General features: G+C 39.6%; 1 protein-coding gene across 3 annotated transcripts in view; it reads left to right on the plus strand.

The window, feature by feature from the left end:
- The window catches only part of adcy7 (adenylate cyclase 7), a 211624-nt gene that overhangs the window by 16464 nt on the left and 177660 nt on the right, over positions 1-17500 (plus strand). Inside the window, exon 1 of one of the 3 annotated variants that reach the window (XM_061876935.1) lies at positions 16632-16754. The exons of the other annotated variants lie outside the window; for them this stretch is intronic. The gene's annotated coding sequence lies outside the window, so the exon portion shown is untranslated. Of the gene's footprint in view, positions 1-16631; positions 16755-17500 lie in introns of those variants that run through there. 3 annotated transcript variants of the gene reach the window in all.

Below are 17500 nucleotides of genomic sequence, written 5' to 3' on the forward strand. Positions count from 1 at the left end.
TCGAGCGGGTCTAACATGATACTGTGAAAGTTCAATCCATAGTGGCTCCAACACAGCCGCGAGAGTTCAGTTCAAGCGGATCCAAGACAGCAGCGAGAGTCCCAAAAAGGTTGAGAACCACTGTTGTAGAGGACGTTAAAGGCAGTACAGTCACGGCAGCCCTTAATAATGTCGGCCGGGTGAAAATTGGGACAAATTCGGGAAAATGGTTGCACTGGTAGATTGCACTGAAATTCAGGAGTCTCCCGGAAAAATCGTGAGGGTTGTTAAGTTTTTTGCCAGGACGGGAAAGCCATTCATAGAAGGTGAATTCATTAAAAAGTGCTTGTTAGATTTTTTAAGAAATCTTTTTTTGCGGCCCAGCCTCACCCAGTTTCTGCACCCAGTGGCCCCCAGGTAAATTGAGTTTGAGACCCCTGATTTAAGTGTTTCTTAAAGGCAGAAAGTTGCCTTTTTGTGTTTTTTGTTTTTTTTTCTACAAAATGAAAAAACTGAATGAACATTGTCCAATACTGGTGAGTCCATAATGTATGCCAGGGGTTATAGACAGCATACACCATGCCGGAATCTCTTTTCTATTCCGTTTGTGTCCTCTTTTGTCCAATTTCTACCGGTCACTCTTTTAAAAAAGGAAAAAAAAAAAAAAACTGCTCTTGTGCGTCACAGAAGGCTGCAGACTCTTTATGCTCTTCTGTCTGCTGCTGCTAGAGCGGCGCTGAGATGACATTCTTGAGAGTGCCATTAGAAATACCTCTTTACTGCATTTTCTACAATATTGCTCCCATTTTCTGGAGACCTTCATCGCCCACGGGCGCCATTGTGCAAATGCTAATTACTATCTGCCTTCGACTGCACTTTAGGCATGAAATGTGTTCTTTAGTGGACGCCGGCTCTCCAAGTGAATGATTTATTTATCAGCAGAAAAGATGCTCTGGAATATTCCCACTGCTGTATGTGGGATTAATTATTGACAACTCCTATGGATACTACAATAAACTGATTGATTGATTCTTCCATCCATCTATCCATCATCTTCCGCTTATCCGAGGTCGGGTCGCGGGGGCAGCAGCCTAAGCAGGGAAACCCAGACTTCCCTCTCCCCAGCCACTTCGTCTAGCTCTTCCCGGGGGATCCCGAGGCGTTCCCAGGCCAGCCGGGAGACATAGTCTTCCCAACGTGTCCTGGGTCTTCCCCGTGGCTTCCTACCAGCTGGACGTGCCCTAAACACATCCCGAGGGAGGCGTTCGGGTGGCATCCTGACCAGATGCCCGAGCCACCTCATCTGGCTCCTCTCGATGTGGAGGAGCAGCGGCTTTACTGTGAGTTCCTCCCGGATGACAGAGCTTCTCACCCTATCTCTAAGGGAGAGACCCGCCACCCGGCGGAGGAAACTCATTTTGGCCGCTTGTACCCGTGATCTTATCCTTTCGGTCATGACCCAAAGCTCATGACCATAGGTGAGGATGGGAACGAAGATTGACCGGTAAATTGAGAGCTTTGCCTTCCGGCTCAGCTCCTTCTTCACCGCAACGGATCGATACAAAGTCCGCATTACTGAAGACGCCGCACCGATCCGCCTGTCGATCTCACGATCCACTCTTCCCTCACTCGTGAACAAGACTCCTAGGTACTTGAACTCCTCCACTTGGGGCAGGGTCTCCTCCCCAACCCGGAGATGGCACTCCACCCTTTTCCGGGCGAAAACCATGGACTCGGCATAGCTCGGTTGGTAGAGTGGCCGTGCCAGCAACTTGAGGGTTGCAGGTTTGATTCCCGCTTGTGCCATCCTAGTTACTGCCGTTGTGTCCTTGGGCAAGACACTTTACCCACCTGCTCCCAGTGCCACCCACACTGGTTTAAATGTAACTTAGATATTGGGTTTCACTATGTAAAGCGCTTTGAGTCACTTGAGAAAAGCGCTGACCAGATGCCCGAACCACCTCATCTGGCTCCTCTCGATGTTTGATTCTACTATTAAGCAAATGGGACTTTAACCTAACAGTAATAGGTCTTCCGCTGCACAGGAGACAGCTATGTCATAAAACAGGCTTCACTACACATCTTAAAACAGCATTTTATCGGTCATCTTATTACGTGGGAGCTGTAAATTTGATCCGTTTGTTTTTCTTCCGCAAATAGGCGAATTTAGCATGGTGTTGCTGTTAAAATATGAATGTGATGCTGGTGTTGCTAACATGGCTAAAATAACCATCCGGATTGTTATAGGCGCAAAGTTAAAAAGCCAGCATCTGTGATGGTATGGGGGTGTATTAGTGCCCAAGGCAGGGGTAACTTACACATCTGTGAAGGCACCATTAATGCTGAAAGGTCCACACAGGTTTTGGAGCAACATATGTTGTCATCCAAGCAACGTTATCATGGACGCCCCTGCTTATTTCAGCAAAACAATGCCAAGCCACGTGTTACAACAGCGTGGCTTCGTAGTAAAAGAGTGCGGGTACTTTACTGGCCCGCCTGCAATCCAGACATGTCTCCCATCGAAAATCTGTGGCGCATTTTGAAGCGTAAAATACCACAACAAGACCCCAGACTGTTGAACAACTTAAGCAAGAATGGGATAGAATTCCACTTTCAAAGCTTCAACAATTAGTTTCCTCAGTTCCCAAACGTTTATTGAGTGTTGTTAAAAGAAAAGGTGATGTAACACAGTGGTGAACATGCCCTTTCCCAACTACTTTGGCACGTGTTGCAGCCATGAAATTCTAAGTTAATTATTATTTGAAAAAAAATAAAAAAAAGTTTGAGTTTGAACATCAAATATCTTGTCTTTGTAGTGCATTCAATTGAATATGGGTTGAAAAGGATTTGCAAATCATTGTATTCCGTTTATATTTACATCAAACACAATTTCCCAACTCATATGGAAACGGGGTTTGTAGTTACATTTGGTGTATCTTGGAAAATCATCAAAGGTTGCGCCCAGATCCTACACTTTGGCATAAATCCTTCGGAATGTTAACAGTATCCTCTATTTAAATTGGGGCTCATTCAGCCAAAATCTCTTGGAGAAGTTTAAGTAAGAAATTCACCTTTTCATCAAAACACAGGTGAGAATTATTAGTAAGTCCTCTATAGGTCATTGACCATTTGTCTATCCATTTCTACCGCTTATTCCCTTTGGGGTCGCTGGTGCCTATCTCAGCTACATTCGCGCAGAAGGCGGGGTACACCCTGGACAAGTCGCCACCTCATCGCAGGGCCAAAATGATTCTAAAAATATCTGTATTACGAGTATGCTAGCGTGTATCTCTAGCGATTTTTCAGCACAGTCAGTAGGGGGCGACACATCAAATGATGGTTTGGACTTATTTCCATGTTGTGTTGCATGGTGAATCATTAAAGCTCTGCCCACATTCTTTGGTTTAGCATAAATCCTTCAAAATTGATCGTAGCCCATCTGTCCAGCGTCTCCTTTTAAAATTTGGGCTCATTGGGACGAATTTCCTGGGAGGAGTTAACGTTCAAGTACAACTCTTGAAATTGGCCTTTTCGTCAAAACCCAGTTGGGACTTGGCAACTAATCTTAGACAGGTTATTAATGGGGAACATTATCACCAGACCTATGTAGCAACCATCCGTTTCAATACATGCGTAATCTGTTGAATCGCTTAAGCCGCTGAAGTCCGAGTCTGAATCCGAGCTAATGTCGCTATATCTTGCTGTTCTATCCGCCATGTTTGTTTGTATTGGCGTCACTATGTGGCGTCACAGGAAAATGGACGGGTGGATTTACAGATAGCGAAAACCTTTACCCATATTCCATGATGGGTAAAATTTTGAAAAAAACTTTGAAAAATAAAATAAGCTACTGGGAACTGATTTTTATTGGTTTTAACCCCTTCTGAAATTGTGATAATGTTCCCCTTTAACCATTTTTGTGATGATTATTGAACTTGTAGGACAGAACTATTAAACTGGCAACAAATCCAGCCGGAGTTCAGTTCAAAACTTGGGAGACAAATATTTTTGCAGGGAAAATTCCTAAAAATACGAGAGTGCTCCTGTTGGTTAGAAGGACTCGGACCACAGTAAACACAATGTCAGATCCTTGCATTGATAGGTTAAAGTAGAAAACTGGGGTACAAACTTGTCATTTACATAACTGAGGCGTTCCTCAGGGCACCTCTCTAAGTCCCCTCCTTCTTTTGTAATGTGATTTATGTAACTAAGGTGTTGCTGTAGCTTGCAGTCAGTTTAGTCTTTTGTTCGGCTACTGGTGTTCCTCAAGGTTCCCTTCTAGGTCCTCTTGTTTTTATCATTTGGGGTATTCATCTGGTGGACCGGGAGTTCATGTGAAAAAACTTTTTTTGCAGCAGATTCTTAAAATGCTGTCGTGGAGGTGATCTTTGACTAGCTAAGGTCCTTAAAAACCACATAGCGCGCCTGTGACCGATATAACAAATGCACCAAAATCAAATGTGTAGTGGACGGTGGTTCTCGGGAATATACAAAATAAGAATACTGTATTATAAAGCGCTTTGCCGATGAATGGTCTATTTAAAAAAAAAAAAATCTTTTTTTGCATGTAAGGTGCACCAGATTATAAGGGGATAGGTTCGCAGCCGAGTGTGAAGCGACCGGAATGAGAAACAACACCTCCAAGTCAGAGTCCATGGTTCTCGCCCGGAAAAGGGTGGAGTGCCATCTTTGGGTTGGGGAGGAGACACTGCCCCAAGTGGAAAAGTTCAAGTACCTAGGAGTCTTGTTCACGAGTGAGGGAAGAGTGGATCGTGAAATCGACAGGCGGATCGGTGCGGCGTCTTCAGTAATGCGGACGTTGTACCGATCCGTTGTGGTGAAGAAGGAGCTGAGCCGGAAGGCAAAGCTCTGTATTTACCGGTCGATCTACGTTCCCATCCTCACCTATGGTCATGAGCTTTGGGTCATGACCGAAAGGACAAGATCACGAGTACAAGCAGCCGAAATTAGTTTCCTCCGTGGGGTGGCGGGGCTCTCCTTTTAGAGAAAGGGTGAGAAGCTCTGCCATCCGGGAGGAACTCAAAGTAAAGCCGCTGCTCCTCCACATCGAGAGGAGCCAGATGAGGTGGCTCGGGCATCTGGTCAGGATGCCACCCGAACGCCTCCCGAGGGAGGTGTTTAGGGCACGTCTAACCGGTCGGAGGCCACAGGGAAGACCCAGGACACGTTGGGAAGACTATGTCTCCCGGCTGGCCTGGGAACGCCTTGGGATCCCTCGGGAAGAGCTGGACGAAGTGGCTGGGGAGAGGGAAGTCCGGGCTTCCCTGCTTAGGCTGCTGCCCCCGCGACCCTACCTGTGATAAGTGGAAGAAGATGGATGGATGGACGGATTATAAGGCACAGTAAAAAAGTAATTGTGGACGTCTCTGTGGTTGGCCGAAAGGATGGGACCTGCAGTCCATAGCTCAACAAAGTCTTATTTTATCTTTTCTTTTTTGCTTTTCAGCGCTTTCTCACTCATGCAGTCCAGGGCCCGACAATGTCTTTGTTTAGTCTTTCTTTTGGCTTTTCAGCGCTGTCTCGCTCCTCTCGTCTGTCTCTCCCCCCCTCATGGCCTCGGACGCTGCTAAAAAAGGAGACAGGTGATTAGATAACCCGCTTCAGCTGGAGAATCCACTCACCTGTCAGCTGATTCATAGCCGGCCCCTGCACACACCCTTCCCGAAGGAGACGCGCCGACCACGCCCCCTCCACAGTCATTATTATTTTTCTCTAAATGTAAAACACTTCTTTGTGGTCTACATAACGTGTCATGGTGGTTCTTTGGTCAAAATGTTGCATAAATTATGTTTGACAGATTTATCTTCAAGCTGCTTTCTGACAGTCTCTTCCGGATGCGCCGTTTGAGCGGTCTTATTTACGTGGCTCACCTTCGACAGTGTCTTCTCCCCGTCATCTTTGTTGCACCGGTGTAAAGATGGCGCTAACTGTTTTAATGACATTCTGACTTTACTTAAATCAATATTGGAGCAGCATCTCCTCATCCGCCAAAAACAACAACCCCGGAAATGTGTCCCGTGAAAAAACGTCCGACCGGAACTCTAATAACTAAAGTTCCTTGGGTGAATAATGTAAACTCACTACACCGGTATGTTTTAGGGCTTTCATGGCGAGTTTACTGACAGATATAAGTAAGAACTTTACACTACTTTATATTAGAACAATGGCAACAGCGGAGGATGAATGTCCAATAACAAAAAGATAGAGAAAAATAAGAAGCTTATCGACTACGGACTACAAAGTCGGACTCGTGCAATTTTTCAGGATTTATGCAGATCCCAAATACAGATCAGCATGTACCAGAAGGTAAGAAAAGTTGCTTTTGCATAATATTGTGAAACAAAACGCCAGATAATGTCTTACCTTATACACACACACCATAATCAATCAATCAATCAATCAATGATTATTTATATAGCCCTAAATCACTAGTGTCTCAAAGGGCTGCACAAACCACAACGACATCCTCGGTAGAGCCCACATAAGGGCAAGGAAAACTCACACCCAGTGGGATGTCGGTGACAATGATGACTATGAGAAACCTTGGAGAGGAACGCATAGGGGACCGAAAGCAACGGATGTCGAGCGGGTCTAACATGATGCTGTGAAAGTTCAATTTATGGTGGGAGTCCAGTCCAAAGTGGATCCAACACAGTAGACAGAGTCCCATCCATAGTGGAGCCAACAATCAATCAACCAATGTTAATTTATATAGCCCCAAATCACAAATGTCTCAAAGGACTGCACAAATCATTACGACTACAACATCCTCGGAAGAACCCACAAAAGGGCAAGGAAAACTCACACCCAGTGGGCAGGGAGAATTCACATCCAGTGGGACGCCAGTGACAATGCTGACTATGAGAAACCTTGGAGAGGACCTCAGATGTGGGCAACCCCCCCCCCCCTCTAGGGGACCGAAAGCAATGGATGTCGAGCGGGTCTAACATGATACTGTGAAAGTTCAATCCATAGTGGCTCCAACACAGCCGCGAGAGTTCAGTTCAAGCGGATCCAAGACAGCAGCGAGAGTCCCGTCCACAGGAGACCATCTCAAGCGGAGGCGGATCTGCAGCGTAGAGATGTCCCCAATCGATACAGGCGAGCGGTCCATCCTGGGTCTCGACTCTGGACAGCCAGTACTTCATCCATGGTCATCGGACCGGACCCCCTCCACAAGGGAGGGGGGGACATAGGAGAAAGAAAAGAAGCGGCAGATCAACTGGTCTAAAAAGGAGGTCTATTTAAAGGCTAGAGTATACAGATGAGTTTTAAGGTGAGACTTAAATGCTTCTACTGAGGTAGCATCTCGAACTGTTACCGGGCGGGCATTCCAGAGTACTGGAGCCCGAACGGAAAACGCTCTATAGCCCGCAGACTTTTTTTGGGCTTTGGGAATCACTAATAAGCCGGAGTCCTTTGAACACAGATTTCTTGCCGGGACATATGGTACAATACAATCGGCAAAATAGGCTGGAGCTAGACCGTGTAGTATTTTATACGTAAGTAGTAAAACCTTAAATACATATGTAATATATATATGTATTATATATAAATAAATAAATAATACTCCTATGTTGAAACACATCAAGCGGTGCAAATGTATAGCTTACCAAAGTCGTACTAAAACATTTTGATAGATTTTTGAGTGCCGTGTGTAATGTTCTACATTTTCAATGGAACATATAAAATGTTGATGTTGTTAATTTGAGCCATATTGCCATCATATTGCAGTCTACAAATATCTCTTATGTGTGACTGCCATCTACTGGTCACACTTATCATTACACCAGGTAGCAAATAAAATTGCTTCCAGGTCGGTAAGCAAAACCAGAATTATTCCGTACATTAGGCGCACTATCGACTTTTGAGAAAAACATTTTTTTTAAGTGCGCTTTATAGTCCGGAAAATATGGTAATATTGAAGGCAGAAGTCCGCCCCCTGTCTTTAGCTTCCTGGAAATCTGAAAATCCCTGTTTTAGGAGATTCCATGTATGTGTTTTAGGACATACGGTGGGGCAAAAAAGTATTTAGTCAGCCAGGGATTGTGCAAGTTCTCCCACTTAAGATGACAGAGGTCTGTAATTTTCATCATAGGTACACTTCAACTGTGAGAGACAGAATGTGGGGAAAAAAAATCCCGGAATTCACATTGTAGGAATTTTAATGAATTTATTTGTAAATGATGGTGGAAAATAAGTATTTGGTCAACCATTCAAAGCTCTCACTGATGGAAGGAGGTTTTGGCTCAAAATCTCACGATACATGCACTGCAAAAAGTCAGTCTTCAAAAACAAGGAAAAAAATACAAAAATGAGGGGTAATTTACTTGAACCAAGCAAAATTATCTGCCAATAGAACAAGAAAATTTGGCTTGTCAAGACTTTAAAATACCTTAAAATACCTTAAAATAAGTATATTCTCACTAATAACAAGTGCACTTTTCTTGGTAGAAAAAAAAATATGAGACCTTTTTGCTCAATATGTTGAAAAATATTCCTAAATTAAGTAAATGCTAGTGGCATTATCTTGACATAAAGAAATAAATGATTACTTTAAAAAAGTACTTTTATACTTGTGGGTGTTGTTGACACAGCTTTGCAACAGTTGATATTCTAGTTTCAAGCATGTTTTACTCAATATAGGTCATGACATCTCAGCTACAACCTGCAAAATCTTACTGAGATTGTTTCGGACCAAAACCCTTAAAACAAGAAAAACACTCTAACATAAAATCTGCCTAGTGAGAATAATGATCTTATCAGACATAAAATAAGCAGATATCACCACACGGCGTGGCGCAGTGGGAGAGTGGCCGTGCGTAACCCGAGGGTCCCTGGTTCAAATCCCACCTAGTACCAACCTCGTCACGTCCGTTGTGTCCTGAGCAAGACACTTCACCCTTGCTCCTGATGGGTGCTGGTTGGCGCCTTGCATGGCAGCTCCCTCCATCAGTGTGTGAATGTGTGTGTGAATGGGTAAATGTGGAAGTAGTGTCAAAGCGTTTTGTGTACCTTGAAAGTAGAAAAGTGCTATACAAGTACAACCCATTTATCATTTATTTATTTATTTGAGATATTTCATCTTACTTAGATTTCAGTTTTTGCAGTGAGGCCCCATTCATTCTTTCCTTAACATGGATCAATCGTCCTGTCCCCTTAGCAGAAAAACAGCCCCAAAGCATGATGTTTCCACCCCCATGCTTCACAGTAGGTGTGGTGTTCTTGGGATGCAACTCAGTATTCTTCTTCCTCCAAACACGACGAGTTGAGTTTATACCAAAATGGATACTTGGATGATACAGCAAATGATTGAGAGAATGTCATGTGGTCAGATGAAACCAAAATAGAACTTTTTGGTATAAACTCAACTCGTCGTGTCTGGAGGAAGAAGAATACTGAGTTGCATGCCAAGAAAACCATACCTACTGGGAAGCATGGGGGTGGCAACATCATGCTTTGGGGCTGTTTTTCTGCTAAGGGGACAGGACGATTGATCCGTGTTAAGGAAAGAATGAATGGGGCCATGTATCCTGAGATTTTGAGCCAAAACCTCCTTCCAGCAGTGAGAGCTTTGAATGGTTGACCAAATACTTATTTTCCACCATAATTTACAAATAAATTATTTAAAATTCCTACAAGGTGAATTCCTGGATTTTTTTTTCACATTCTGTCTCTCACAGTTGAAGTGTACCTATGATGAAAATTACAGACCTCTGTCATCATTTTAAGTGGGAGAACTTGCACAATCGGTGGCTGACTAAATACTTTTTTGCCCCAGTGTTTTTATGTGATGGAATTAGGACACCCCTCAGGTTTTGGAAAGTAAAAAGCAATATTTTCCCCAGCATCCCTTCCCTAAACAAGCGCGCTAAGCAACAGATGTAAACACAACCTCCCCGCCCGAGGTAATAACCTCCTGTATTGAACGGCCTTGCTCGAGCTGCCGGAAGCCGCCAGTGCGAGTCCACGCTTGTCTCCTGTGATGTTTGAGTACAGTTGCCGCAGATGTGTGGGTGTCTTGTTCGTTCTCTCGCCACCACCCCCACCACCCACCCTCTCGCTCCTCTCCACATTTCAATATTTTTCCACTTACTTTGGCTTCAAGGGCGTTATGTAATACTTGCAAAACGCTCCCCATCTGCAAAAAAAAATAAATAAAAAATGCCCTTTTCGGAGAGAGGTAGAGTTTGCGGTACTCTTTGTCGCTTTTAGAGAAGGACCTGTGGCAGAGTGCAGGAAAGGAAAAGAGGATGCCGGTGCTGGTGAGCGTTTTTGTGCTGGTTACCGTGTTTTTAGTGTCATCCTCCCTCCTGCAGAGTGTTGTCTTTTTCAATAGGCCACTGATTGTATTGAACGGCTTAATGAGTGATTAGCTTTGTTGCTGCAAAAGCCTTCCGCTGAATAGAATGGAGTGGAGGTCTGCATGATGGAGGAGGAGGAGTGCCGCACTTCAGTTTGATATTTGCTGTAGTCACTCTGGACCGTAAAAGTATTCTTGCTGCATTTGCTCCCATTGTCCCGTTTTTATTGCAGGGGTGTTCAAAGTGCAGCCTGGGCGTCATTTTCAATTGTTTACTGTTAAAAAAGGAATCAGTTCAATATTAATGACGGATCCTGTGTAAGGGTGCTCAAAACATCGATCCGTATCCAAATCGTATTTTTTTTCTAATCTAAGTAAATTCAGAATTTTTAAGTTGATTTGAGGGGAAACCATTTTTATTTTATTTTTTATTTTTTGCAATTTTACTTGGTTTGGCATAAAATCCTTCAGAATTCATCATAGCCCAAATGTATGCTATTTTTTTTAAAAAATACATTTTTTCGTCAAGTACAAAACCAGTGAAGTTGGCACGTTGTGACACTTACATCATGTGTTGTCTTCATTATAACACTTATATAAGGCTTTTAAAGCTATTTTGATATTAGGCTAATATAGACACTTACATCATGTGTTGCCTTCATTATAACACTTATATAAGGCTTTTAAAGCTATTTTGATATTAGGCTAATATAGACACTTACATCATGTGTTGTCTTCATTATAACACTTATATAAGGCTTTTAAAGATATTTTGATATTAGGCTAATATAGACACTTACATCATGTGTTGCCTTCATTATAACACTTATATAAGGCTTTTAAAGCTATTTTGATATTAGGCTAATATAGACACTTACATCATGTGTTGTGTTCATTATAACACTTATATAAGGCTTTTAAAGCTATTTTGATATTAGGCTAATATAGACACTTACATCATGTTTCCTTCATTATAACATTTATATAAGGCTTTTAAAGCGATTTTGATATTAGGCTAATATAGACACTTACATCATGTGTTTCCTTCATTATAACACTTACATAAGGCTTTTAAAGCTATTTTGATATTAGGCTAATATAGACACTTACATCATGTGTTTCCTTCATTATAACATATATATAAGGCTTTTAAAGATATTTTGATATTAGGCTAATATAGACACATCATGTGTTGCCTTCATTATAACATTTATATCAGGCTTTTAAAGCGATTTTGATATTAGGCTAATATAGACACTTACATCATGTGTTGCCTTCGTTATAACACTTATATAAGGCTTTTAAAGCTATTTTGATATTAGGCTAATATAGACACTTACATCATGTGTTGCCTTCGTTATAACACTTATATAAGGCTTTTAAAGCTATTTTGATATTAGGCTAATATAGACACTTACATCATGTGTTTCCTTCATTATAACACTTATATAAGGCTTTTAAAGCTATTTTGATATTAGGCTAATATAGACACTTACATCATGTGTTTCCTTCATTATAACATTTATATAAGGCTTTTAAAGCGATTTTGATATTAGGCTAATATAGACACTTACATCATGTGTTTCCTTCATTATAACACTTATATAAGGCTTTTAAAGCTATTTTGATATTAGGCTAATATAGACACTTACATCATGTGTTTCCTTCATTATAACATTTATATAAGGCTTTTAAAGCGATTTTGATATTAGGCTAATATAGACACATCATGTGTTGCCTTCGTTATAACACTTATATAAGGCTTTTAAAGATATTTTGATATTAGGCTAGTATAGACACTTACATCATGTGTTTCCTTCCTTATAACACTTATATAAGGCTTTTAAAGATATGTTGATATTAGGCTAATATAGACACTTACATCATGTGTTGCCTTCATTATAACACTTATATAAGTCTTTTAAAGCTATTTTGATATTAGGCTAATATAGACACATCATGTGTTTCCTTCATTATAACACTTACATAAGGCTTTCAAAGTAATTTTTATAGTAAGCTAATTTGGCTAATATAGACACTTACATCATGTGTTTCCTTCATTATAACACTTATATAAGGCTTTTAAAGATAATTTGATATTAGGCTAATATAGACACTTACATCATGTGTTGTCTTCATTATAACACTTATATAAGGCTTTTAAAGCTATTTTGATATTAGGCCAATATAGACACTTACATCATGTGTTTCATTCATTATAACACTTATATAAGGCTTTTAAAGATATTTTGATATTAGGCCAATATAGACACTTACATCATGTGTTGTCTTCATTATAACACTTATATAAGGCTTTTAAAGCTATTTCAATATTAGGCTAATATAGACACTTACATCATGTGTTTCCTTCATTATAACACTTATATAAGGCTTTTAAAGATATTTTGATATTAGGCTAATATAGACACTTACATCATGTGTTGCCTTCATTATAACACTTATATAAGGCTTTTAAAGCTATTTTGATATTAGGCTAATATAGACACTTACATCATGTGTTTCCTTCATTATAACACTTAGATAAGGCTTTAAAGATATTTTGATATTCGGCTAATATAGACACTTACATCATGTGTTGCCTTCGTTATAACACTTATATAAGGCTTTTAAAGCTATTTTGATATTAGGCTAATATAGACACTTACATCATGTGTTGCCTTCGTTATAACACTTATATAAGGCTTTTAAAGATATTTGACATTAGGCTAATATAGACACTTACATCATGCGTTGTCTTCATTATAACACTTATATAAGGCTTTTAAAGATATTTTAATATTAGGCTAATATAGACACTTACATCATGTGTTGCCTTCGTTATAACACTTATATAAGGCTTTTAAAGATATTTTAATATTAGGCTAATATAGACACTTACATCATGTGTTGCCTTCGTTATAACACTTATATAAGGCTTTTAAAGCGATTTTGATATTAGGCTAATATAGACACTTACATCATGTGTTGCCTTCATTATAACACTTATATAAGGCTTTTAAAGTCATTTTGATATTAGGCTAATATAGACACTTACATCATGTGTTGCCTTCGTTATAACACTTATATAAGGCTTTTAAAGCTATTTTGATATTAGGCTAATATAGACACTTACATCATGTGTTTCCTTCATTATAACATTTATATAAGGCTTTTAAAGCGATTTTGATATTAGGCTAATATAGACACTTACATCATGTGTTGCCTTCATTATAACACTTATATAAGGCTTTTAAAGTCATTTTGATATTAGGCTAATATAGACACTTACATCATGTGTTGCCTTCGTTATAACACTTATATAAGGCTTTTAAAGCTATTTTGATATTAGGCTAATATAGACACTTACATCATGTGTTTCCTTCATTATAACACTTATATAAGGCTTTTAAAGCTATTTTGATATTAGGCTAATATAGACACTTACATCATGTGTTTCCTTCATTATAACATTTATATAAGGCTTTTAAAGCGATTTTGATATTAGGCTAATATAGACACTTACATCATGTGTTGCCTTCATTATAACACTTATATAAGGCTTTTAAAGCTATTTTGATATTAGGCTAATATAGACACATCATGTGTTTCCTTCATTATAACATTTATATAAGGCTTTTAAAGCGATTTTGATATTAGGCTAATATAGACACTTACATCATGTGTTTCCTTCATTATAACATTTATATAAGGCTTTTAAAGCGATTTTGATATTAGGCTAATATAGACACTTACATCATGTGTTGCCTTCGTTATAACACTTATATAAGGCTTTTAAAGATATTTTGATATTAGGCTAATATAGACACTTACATCATGTGTTTCCTTCCTTATAACACTTATATAAGGCTTTTAAAGATATGTTGATATTAGGCTAATATAGACACTTACATCATGTGTTTCCTTCATTATAACATTTATATAAGGCTTTTAAAGCGATTTTGATATTAGGCTAATATAGACACTTACATCATGTGTTGCCTTCATTATAACACTTATATAAGTCTTTTAAAGCTATTTTGATATTAGGCTAATATAGACACATCATGTGTTTCCTTCATTATAACACTTACATAAGGCTTTCAAAGTAATTTTTATAGTAAGCTAATTTGGCTAATATAGACACTTACATCATGTGTTTCCTTCATTATAACACTTATATAAGGCTTTTAAAGCTATTTTGATATTAGGCTAATATAGACACTTACATCATGTGTTTCCTTCATTATAACACTTATATAAGGCTTTTAAAGATATTTTGATATTAGGCTAATATAGACACTTACATCATGTGTTGCCTTCATTATAACACTTATATACAAACCCCGTTTCCATATGAGTTGGGAAATTGTGTTGGATGTAAATATAAACAGAATACAATGATTTGCAAATCATTTTCAACCCATATTCAGTTGAATATGCTACAAAGACAACATATTTGATGTTCAAATTGATAAACATTTTTTTTCATTGCAAATCATTAGCTTTAGAATTTGATGCCAGCAACACGTGACAAAGAAGTTGAGAATGGTGGCAATATATACTGATAAAGTTGAGGAATGCTCATCAAACACTTATTTGGAACATCCCACAGGTGTGCAGGCTCTTTGGGAACAGGTGGGTGCCATGATTGGGTATAAAACAGCTTCCCAAAAGTTCAGTCTTTCACAAGAAAGGATGGGGCGAGGTACACCCCGTTGTCCACAACTGCGTGAGCAAATAGTCAAACAGTTTAAGAACAACGTTTCTCAAAGTGCAATTGCAAGAAATTTAGGGATTTCAACATCTACGGTCCATAATATTATTAAAAGGTTCAGAGAATCAGGAGAAAGTACTGCACATAAGCGGCATGGCTGGAAACCAACATTGAATGACCGTGACCTTCAATCTCTCAGACGGCACTGTATCAAAAACCGACATCAGCGTGTAAAGGATATCACCACATGGGCTCAGGAGCACTTCAGAAAACCACTGTCACTAAATACAGTTCGTTACTACATCTGTAAGTGCAAGTTATAGCTCTACTATGCAAAGCGAAAGCCATTTATCAACAACATCCAGAAACGCCGCCGGCTTCTCTGGGCCAGAGATCATCCAAGATGGACTGATGCAAAGTGGAAAAGTGTTCTGTGGTCTGACGAGTCCACATTTCAAATTGTTTTTGGAAATATTTGACATCGTGTCATCCGGACCAAAGGGGAAGCGAACCATCCAGACTATTATGGACGCAAAGTTCAAAAGCCAGCATCTGTGATGGTATGGGGGTGCATTAGTGCCTAAGGCATGGGTAACTTACACATCTGTGAAGGCATCAATAATGCTGAAAGGTACATACAGGTTTTGGAACAACATATGCTGCCATCCAAGCGCCGTCTTTTTCATGGACGCCCCTGCTTATTTCGGCAAGACAATGCCAAGCCACATTCAGCATGTGTTACAACAGCGTGGCTTCGTAAAAAAAAGAGTGCGGGTACTTTCCCGGCCCGCCTGCAGTCCAGACCTGTCTCCCATCGAAAATGTGTGGCGCATTATGAAGCGTAAAATACGACAGCAGAGACCCCGGACTGTTGAACGACTGAAGTTCTACATAAAACAAGAACGGGAAAGAATTCCACTTTCAAAGCTTCAACAATTAGTTTCCTCAGTTCCCAAACATTTATTGAGTGTTGTTAAAAGAAAAGGTGATGTAACACAGTGGTGAACATGCCCTTTCCCAACTACTTTGGCACGTGTGACAGCCATGAAAATCTAAGTTAGTTATTATTTGCAAAAAAAAAAAAAAAAAGTTTGTGTTTGATTATCAAATATCTTGTCTTTGTAGTGCATTCAATTGAATATGGGTTGAAAGTGATTTTCAACTCATTGTATTCCGTTTATATTTACATCTAACACAATTTCCCAACTCATATGGGGTTTGTGAGACTTTTAATGTAATTTTGATAGTAGGCTAATATAGCTAATATAGACACTTACATCATGTGTTGCCTTCATTATAACACTCACATAAGGCTTAATTTTTTGCGGCTCCAGACAGATTTTTTTTTTTGTATTTTTGGACTAATATGACCTTTTTTCAAAATGTGGTAAATGTACCACGGTTTGAGAAATCCCTGTATGCATATGTAAAACAAAACAAAACAAAAACACTAATTTGCTGCATGCTTGCCCGCCTGGGCAGAATTAGAAAAAAGTCCACGTCTGCTTGATTTCACCATCGCCATGTGAGGCTCATTGTGCGCCACATTCAGCTTCCTTTCCCCCCCCCTCTCAATAAACCGTCCTCGCAGCGTTGATGGGGGAAATGAGTAAACGGTTGCCAAGGAAGTGAGACGGTGTGCGGTCGACTGTCAGCTCTCGGCTCTGGTTTTGTAGCGCCCGAGCTCTCGTGTCGGAAGACAGAAGTTTTCAAAAAGGAGCGACGTAGGAAGGTCAGGTGGGTGATATATATATTTTTTTAAAAACATGCATCCGCAGCTGAACAAAAATGCTCGATGATGCAAAACGACGTGCATGTCGCAAGACTACACGTGTTAACGGAAGCTAACGGTTTGATATTTTTTAACAGTTATTATACACATGAGTCAGTTTTACACACTATCAACGCATCTTCCTGCTGGAAAATGTTGAGCAAAATGACTTAAAAAATAATTAAATAGTTATTTAAAGCAGAGAAAATGATAGACTGTATACCAGACTTTCTTACTATCTATGGCCGTGCAGGGGGGAGGAGGGGGTTAATTTGCATAATGCAATTTTTATGGATGCTGTGTGAGAGAACATATTTTCAGAAATCAGCACTTTTTTTTTTTTTTTTTAACTATCTAGAACAGTGGTTCTCAACCTTTTTTCAGTGATGTACCCCGTGTGAACATTTTTTTTTTATTCAAGTACCCCCTAATCAGAGCAAAGCATTTTTGGTTGAAAAAAAGAGATAAAGAAGTAAAATACAGCACTATGTCATCAGTTTCTGATTTATTAAATTGTATAACAGTGCAAAATATTGCTCATTTGTTGTGGTCTCTCTTGAACTATTTGGGGGACAAAAAGATATAAAAATAACTAACACCTTGTTGAAAAATAAACAAGTGATTCAATTATAAATAAAAATTTCTACACATAGAAGTAATCATCAACTTAAAGTGCCCTCTTTGGGGATTGTAATAGAGATCCATCTGGATT

The sequence above is a fragment of the Nerophis ophidion genome, linkage group LG02 (assembly GCF_033978795.1).
Source record: "Nerophis ophidion isolate RoL-2023_Sa linkage group LG02, RoL_Noph_v1.0, whole genome shotgun sequence".
NCBI classification, from domain to species: domain Eukaryota; kingdom Metazoa; phylum Chordata; class Actinopteri; order Syngnathiformes; family Syngnathidae; genus Nerophis; species Nerophis ophidion.